We start from the raw sequence: 6,578 nt of genomic DNA, 5'->3' as shown, positions 1-6,578 counted from the left end.
GTGGGGAGGGATAGCCTGGGGAGAAACGCCAAATGTGGGTGAAGGGGTGAAAGCAAACAGAACACACTGCCATGTGTGTACCTATGCAACTGTATTGCATGCTCTGCACATGTACCCCAAAACCTAAAATGCAATAAAAAAATAAGGAAAAAAAAATAATAATACAGTATATTTACTATTTTAGTTAACAGTATGTCCATATTAGTCCAAAAACAAATAGATGTATTTATTTTTACAAAAAGAAACAGAGATATACCACAAATAATGAAATAGGTTATCTCTGGGGGACAGAGGAAGGAATAGGTGGAAGGGATAGAGCTGAGGAAGTTACACTTTTCTAAGCATAACTTTTTACATAGTTTTGACTTAAAAAAAACTTTTAACTTTGGAATTATAGATTCAGACCAGGTGTGGTGGCTCATGCCTGTGATCCCAGCACCTGGGAGGCCAAGGTGGTCAGATCGCTTGAACTCAGGAGCTCGAGACCAGTCTAGGCAACATGGCAAAATCCCGACTCTACAAAAAGTACAAAAATTAGCCAGGTGTGGTGTGTGTGCCTGTAGTCTCAGCTACTTGGGGGACTGAGGTGAGAGGATCCCTTGAGACAGGGAGGTTGGCTGCAATGAGCAGAGATCACACCACTGCACTCCAGCCTGGGCAACAGACTGAAACTCTGTCTCAAAACAAACAACAACAACAAAAAAATGTGACCTGCAAAATAAAGCATTGGAGTTAACTGCTCTCTTAATACAAACGCTTTGAATTGTGTCTCTGATTGTCACCCCTGGCCTTTTTTATACCGTGGGGCAATGTGCCATTGTTAGACAAGGAGGAGGAGATGTATGTCTTTTGGAAAAAGGATGACTGTAAAAGCAAAATGAGAAAAGAGAAGCTGTGCCCACAACACTAACATGCTTTTAGGCAAGTCAAGTTTAGGAAAGAGTTTATATGAAACTGAAGATCTGGGAATTGATCCCTTAAGAAGAAAGTCTGTGTACCCTTTGAAGGCCATTGGTATACACATGTCTTTTTGCCTGCTCCTTTTTATTCTTACAACCTACTCTAATTGCACCTCTGTCTCCACAGCTCCATTGAACATACTTTTACAAAGGCCATCAATGATACATACACATTGCTAAACATACAAAAAAATCATGAGCAAGTAGTTACAAGCTTCAGGACAGAGAGAAAAAGAAATTCTAATGCAGAAATTTTACCCAAAGTTTCATTTTATAATCAATATTAGTAATAAAGACCAAGACACATGGGCCAGGCATGGTGGTTCACACATGTAATCCCAGCACTTTGGGAGGCCAAGGTGGGTGGATCACCTGAGGTCAGGAGTTTGAGAGTAGCCTGGCCAACATGGCAAAACCCCATCTCTAATTCAAATACAAAAATTAGCTGAGCGTGGTGGTGCACGCCTGTAATCCGAGCTGCTTGGGAGGCTGAGACGGGAGAATCACTTGAACCTGGGAGGCAGAGGTTGCAGTGAGCCAAGATCATGCCACTGCACTCCAGCCTGGGGGTCAGAGACTCTGTCTCAAAAAAAAAAAAGGGCTGGGTGCGGTGGCTCAAGCCTGTAATCCCAGCATTTTGGGAGGCTGAGGCGGGTGCGGGTGGATCACAGGGTGGAGAGATCGAGACCATCCAGGTCAACATGGTGAAACCCCGTCTCTACTAAAAATACAAAAAATTAGCTGGGCATGGTGGCACCTGCCTGCAATCCCAGCTACTCAGGAGGCTGAGGCAGGAGAATTGCCTGATCCCAGGAGGCGGAGGTTGCGGTGAGCCAAGATCGCGCCATTGCACTCCAGCCTGGGTAACAAGAGCGAAACTCCATCTCAAAAAAAAAAAAAAAAAAAGACGTAAGACATGGAGTACATTAGTTTGGGGACAAGTCTCTTGATCTAGTTGGCTCCAACCAGGAGTGAGATAGCTGTGCAAGGTTGCATTCAGGCAAACCTGGCTGGTCCATTTTCGGAACTAGCCAATCCACTAAGAATTTTGATGAAGCATTTCATCAGGTATGGGCGTGTCAATGAAGAGTCAACTCTGTAAAATGTTTGAGGAGATTTATTCTGAGCCAAATATGAGTGACCATGGCCCATGACACAGCCCTGAAGAGGTCCTGAACATGTGCCCAAGGTGGTCGGGGCGCAGCTTGGTTTTATACATTTTAGGGAGGCATGAGACTTAATCAAATACATTTAAGAAATACCTTGGTTTGGTTCAGAAAGGTGGGGCAACTCAAAGCAGGGGCTTCCAGGCTATAGGTAAATTTAAACATTTTCTGATTGACAATTGGTTGAGATGACAATTGTCTGAACACCTGGGATCAATAGAAAGGAAATGTTCAGGTTAAGATAAAAGATTGAGACCAAGGTTCTTGTGAAGTCTCATAGAGGCTGCCTTAGAGATGAGAGAAGACAAATGTTTCCTATTCAGACCTTTAAAAAGATGCTAGACTCTCAGTCTCTTCAGGAGAGTCAGATGCATATTTTCCCCCACAAAGGACAGCTTTGCAGGACCATTTGAAAATATAGCAAAGAAACATGTTGGGTTTTATATATATATATATATATATAGTTTTTCTTGAGACAGAATCTTGCTCTGTCACCAGGCTGGAGTGCAGTGGTGCGATCTCGACTCACTGCAACCTCCCAGGTTCAAGCAATTCTCCTGCCTCAGCCTCCCGAGTAGCTGGGACTATAAGCACGTGTCACCATGCCCAGCTAATTTTTGTATTTTTAGTAGAGATGGGGTTTCACCATGTTGGCCAGGATGGTCTCAATCTCTTGACCTCGTGATCCGCCTGCCTCAGCCTCCCAAAGTGCTGGGATTACAGGTGTGTGCCACAGTACCTGGCCTGGGGTAGAATATTTTGACTTTCTTCCTTGTCACATAATGTTATGCCAGAATCAGCTTGGAAAGCCAGTCACCATACATAGGGTTAAAATCCATCTGATGAGAATTTATGGTTTGTAGGGCATGATTCCCCAGACCCCTTACGGATGTGGGCAAGATTAAAAAAAAAAAATTAGAGCTTAGTCCTCAGGCAGCTTCTGAAATGGTAGAAAAAACTGTGAGTTTGGAGGAAAAATATGGATCAGCCATTGTTCTTAAGAGGTACTACCTGACGTTTCAACCTACTATAAAGAGGGAAATTTAAAGTATTAATGTGTTGGTAGGACCTGTTTTTTGTTTTTTTTTTTTTAAATACACCTCCCCCTAAAGAAACTTCTCTCGCAGGCCACACTATAACCGGATAGACGCACAAGATGTTTTGGACAGAGAGTGGTGGAGCCAAGATTGCAGCTCCTGTTTGAGTCCTCGGGGATCCAGAGCCACTTCTCCGATGTTAGCTTGAAAACCTTGGGCAACTTCTGGAGATTTCAACGTCTCATAAAGTGCAGAAATGTGACTGGCACAGCGTCCTCTCTGGAATTGATGGTGTCTTTCTGTAAGGGTTGATTCTCCATCCCATCAACCAAATTGGGAAAGCCAGAGCATCTTTTTTTTTTTTTTTGAGACGGAGTTTTGCTGTTATTACGCAGACTGGAGTGCAATGGCACAGCTCACCACAACCTCCGCCTCCTGGGTTCAAGCAATTCTCCTGCCTCAGCCTCCGGAGCAGCTGGGACTACAGGCGCGCACCACCACGCCCAGATAATCTTTGTAGTTTTCATGGAAACGGGGTTTCACCTTGTTGACCAGGATGGTCTCGATCTCTTGACCTCGTGATCCACCCGCCTTAGCCTCCCAAAGTGCTGGGATTACAGGCATGAGCCACCGCGCCCGGCCCAGAGCATCTTTTTCTTCAAGAATGACAGGTGGTTTCTCTCGGGCTTTTCTGCCCCTCTACCTTTCTCTCCAACGCAGCCTATGGAATATTTAAAAATATGTAGATTAACACCTGACACGTTTGAAAGTCCTTTGTAACCAACTTCCTCCTCAATATAAAATATTAATGTAATTTTTAATTTTTTTCCGCCTCCGCCGTCCCGCCCCTAACATTAGAACTCTCTTTAGACACCGTTTGGAGAGGGCCAGGTGCTGAAATGCGGCGTTTTTTCTTTGGTGGCTACAGGAAGACGCCTTGTGGCTGTTGTACTGGCTTTCCCTCTTCATAGCAGAGATGGTGCCTCTGGACATTTTCAGACAGCAGGATCCCTGAGTGAGTGGTAGGGTCTCCAGCCCCGCTTAGCGGAAGCAGCTTTCAGGTCTCCTAGGAGGGCAGGTTTATGAGCATGCGCAGAGGATTTTCCGTTGGGGAGCCGATGGGGCGCGGCTCCTTGGAGCATGCGCACACAAACTTTCCGCTAGGAATCAAGCCGAGCTTGCACACACCGATGTTAGGAAGGTTCCGGGCGAGCTAGTTGGGAACGTGCGGCGTCAGGTTCGGGGTCATGTTGACATCGTCCGAGAGTCTGTTAAAATCCTTCTTTGGTCGGATTCCAGACTCGTGGAGGAAAGGCTGGTATATTCGTTTTATAACAGGAGTTTTAGCGTCTTTTTTCCTTGGATAAGTTTTTCCAAATATAAATATATTAAATATTCATTTAAAAATATCTAAGAATTAAGCAGCAATTAAATAGGCAAAGGACTGTCGTACAAAGTTCATAGAAAACTAGTAGTTACAAATAGACTTTAAATATATGAAAAAATGCCTAGCTGCGTGTTTTTGTGGGTTTTTTGTTTTGTTTTGTTTTTATGGTTTTTTGTTTGTTTGTTCTTTTATTTTTTGAGATGGAGTCTCACTGTGTTGCCCAGGCTGGAGTGCAGTAGTGCAATCTTGGCTCACTGCAACCTCTGCCTCCTGGTTTGAAGCGATTCGCCCTCTTCAGCTTCCCGAGTAGCTGGGATTACAGGCACGCAGCACCATGCCTGGCTAACTTTTGTATTTTTAGTAGAGATTGGGGCCTCCATGTTGGCCAGGCTGGTCTTGAACACCTGATCTCAGATGATCCGCCTGCCTCAGCTTCCCAAAGTGCTGGGATTACAGGTGTGAGCCACAGCACCTGGCCTGTTTTTTTTTCTTTTTTTCTTTGAGACAGGGGGCACAATCACCGCTCACTGCAGCCTCCACCTCCTAGGCCCAAGCAATCCTCCCACCTCAGTTACCGCAAGTACTGGGATTACAGGCCAGCTTCTTTTAATAAAAATGCAAATCATCATTATTGGTAAACACTGAAACGTTTGGCAATATACTGGATATAGGAGGATGTAAGAGAAACAAGGGCTGAGTTACAGTGCTAGTAGGAGAGCAGAATGCAGCAATCCTTGGTGGTTATCAAAACCACACTGAATAATATTTGCATTTTGATCCAACAGCCCCACTTTGGGGAATTTTGCCTCCAAATACACTTGCTTACATATAAAGTGATATGTATATGAGGTTATTGATTGTAATAGCAAAAGATTGGAAACTACGTGAGTATCCATCAGAGGACTGATATTATAAACTATAGTATATATGCAAAATGGAGCATTAAGCAGCGATGAAAAAGAGTGAGGAATCAGTTCCCAACATACTAATGTGGAACTATCTCTAGCATATCTTACTAAGTGAAAAAAGCCTAGGTGCCAAACAGTATATAAATTATGCCTTTTATGTAGGAAAGGATAAATGAGAGTACATGATTCTTATTTCCACATAAATTCTGATAATATACTCAAGAAACTAATAGTCATGGTTTCTTATGAGACGGAGGGTAGGACTGAGATAGGGTGAGAGACTTCTCAATGTATTCCTCATTATAATATATTGTTTTTTGAATTATATGAATGCTGTTCATTAAAAACAAAAATAAGATTACAGTAACTTTTTTTTTTAAGCTAGAAATGTATAATATTAAAAGTGGAGGCTGGGTGTGTGGCTCACACCTGTCATCCCACCACTTTGGAAGACTAAGACAGGAGGATTCCTTGAGCACAGGAGTTTGAGACCAACCTGGGCAACGCGGTGAAAACCCGTGTCCCCAAAAACCAAACCCCAAAATTAGATGGGAGTGGTGGTGGGCACCTCTAGTCCCAGCTACTGGGGAGGCTGAGGTTGGAGGATTGGTTGAGCCCAGGAGGCGGAGGTTACAGTGAGCTGATATCCTGCCACTGCACTCCAGCCTAGGTGACAGGGAGACTGTCAAAAAAAAAAAAAAAAAAAAAAGAGAGATGATAGAGAAAGAAAAAGGTGAAATTATGGGAGATCTTTCTTTCTTTCTTTCTTTCTTTCTTTCTTTCCTTTCTTTTCTTTCTTTTCTTTCTTTCTGATATTTCTTTCCTTTTCTTTCTTTTGAGACAGGGTTTCCCTTCATCTGACCTTTGGTATTTGAACAACAACAAAAAAAGACAGACAGGGTTTCCTCTGTTGCCAGACTGGACTGCAGTGGCACAATGACAACTCACTGCCTGGGCTCAGGCAGTCTGCCTACCTGAGCCTCCCAAAGTGCTGGGATTACAGGGGTGAGCCACTGTTCCCAGACAATATTATTTTACATGTTTTTACACACACAGCTTCTTCCAAAGTGTTGTACCAATTTACATTTCCATCTGCAGTATAGAAAAGCTCCTTCCCTTTT

The sequence above is a fragment of the Callithrix jacchus genome, chromosome 14 (assembly GCF_049354715.1).
Source record: "Callithrix jacchus isolate 240 chromosome 14, calJac240_pri, whole genome shotgun sequence".
NCBI classification, from domain to species: domain Eukaryota; kingdom Metazoa; phylum Chordata; class Mammalia; order Primates; family Cebidae; genus Callithrix; species Callithrix jacchus.
The sequence above is the reverse complement of the archived record's forward strand: the minus strand, read 5'-3'. Positions refer to the sequence as shown.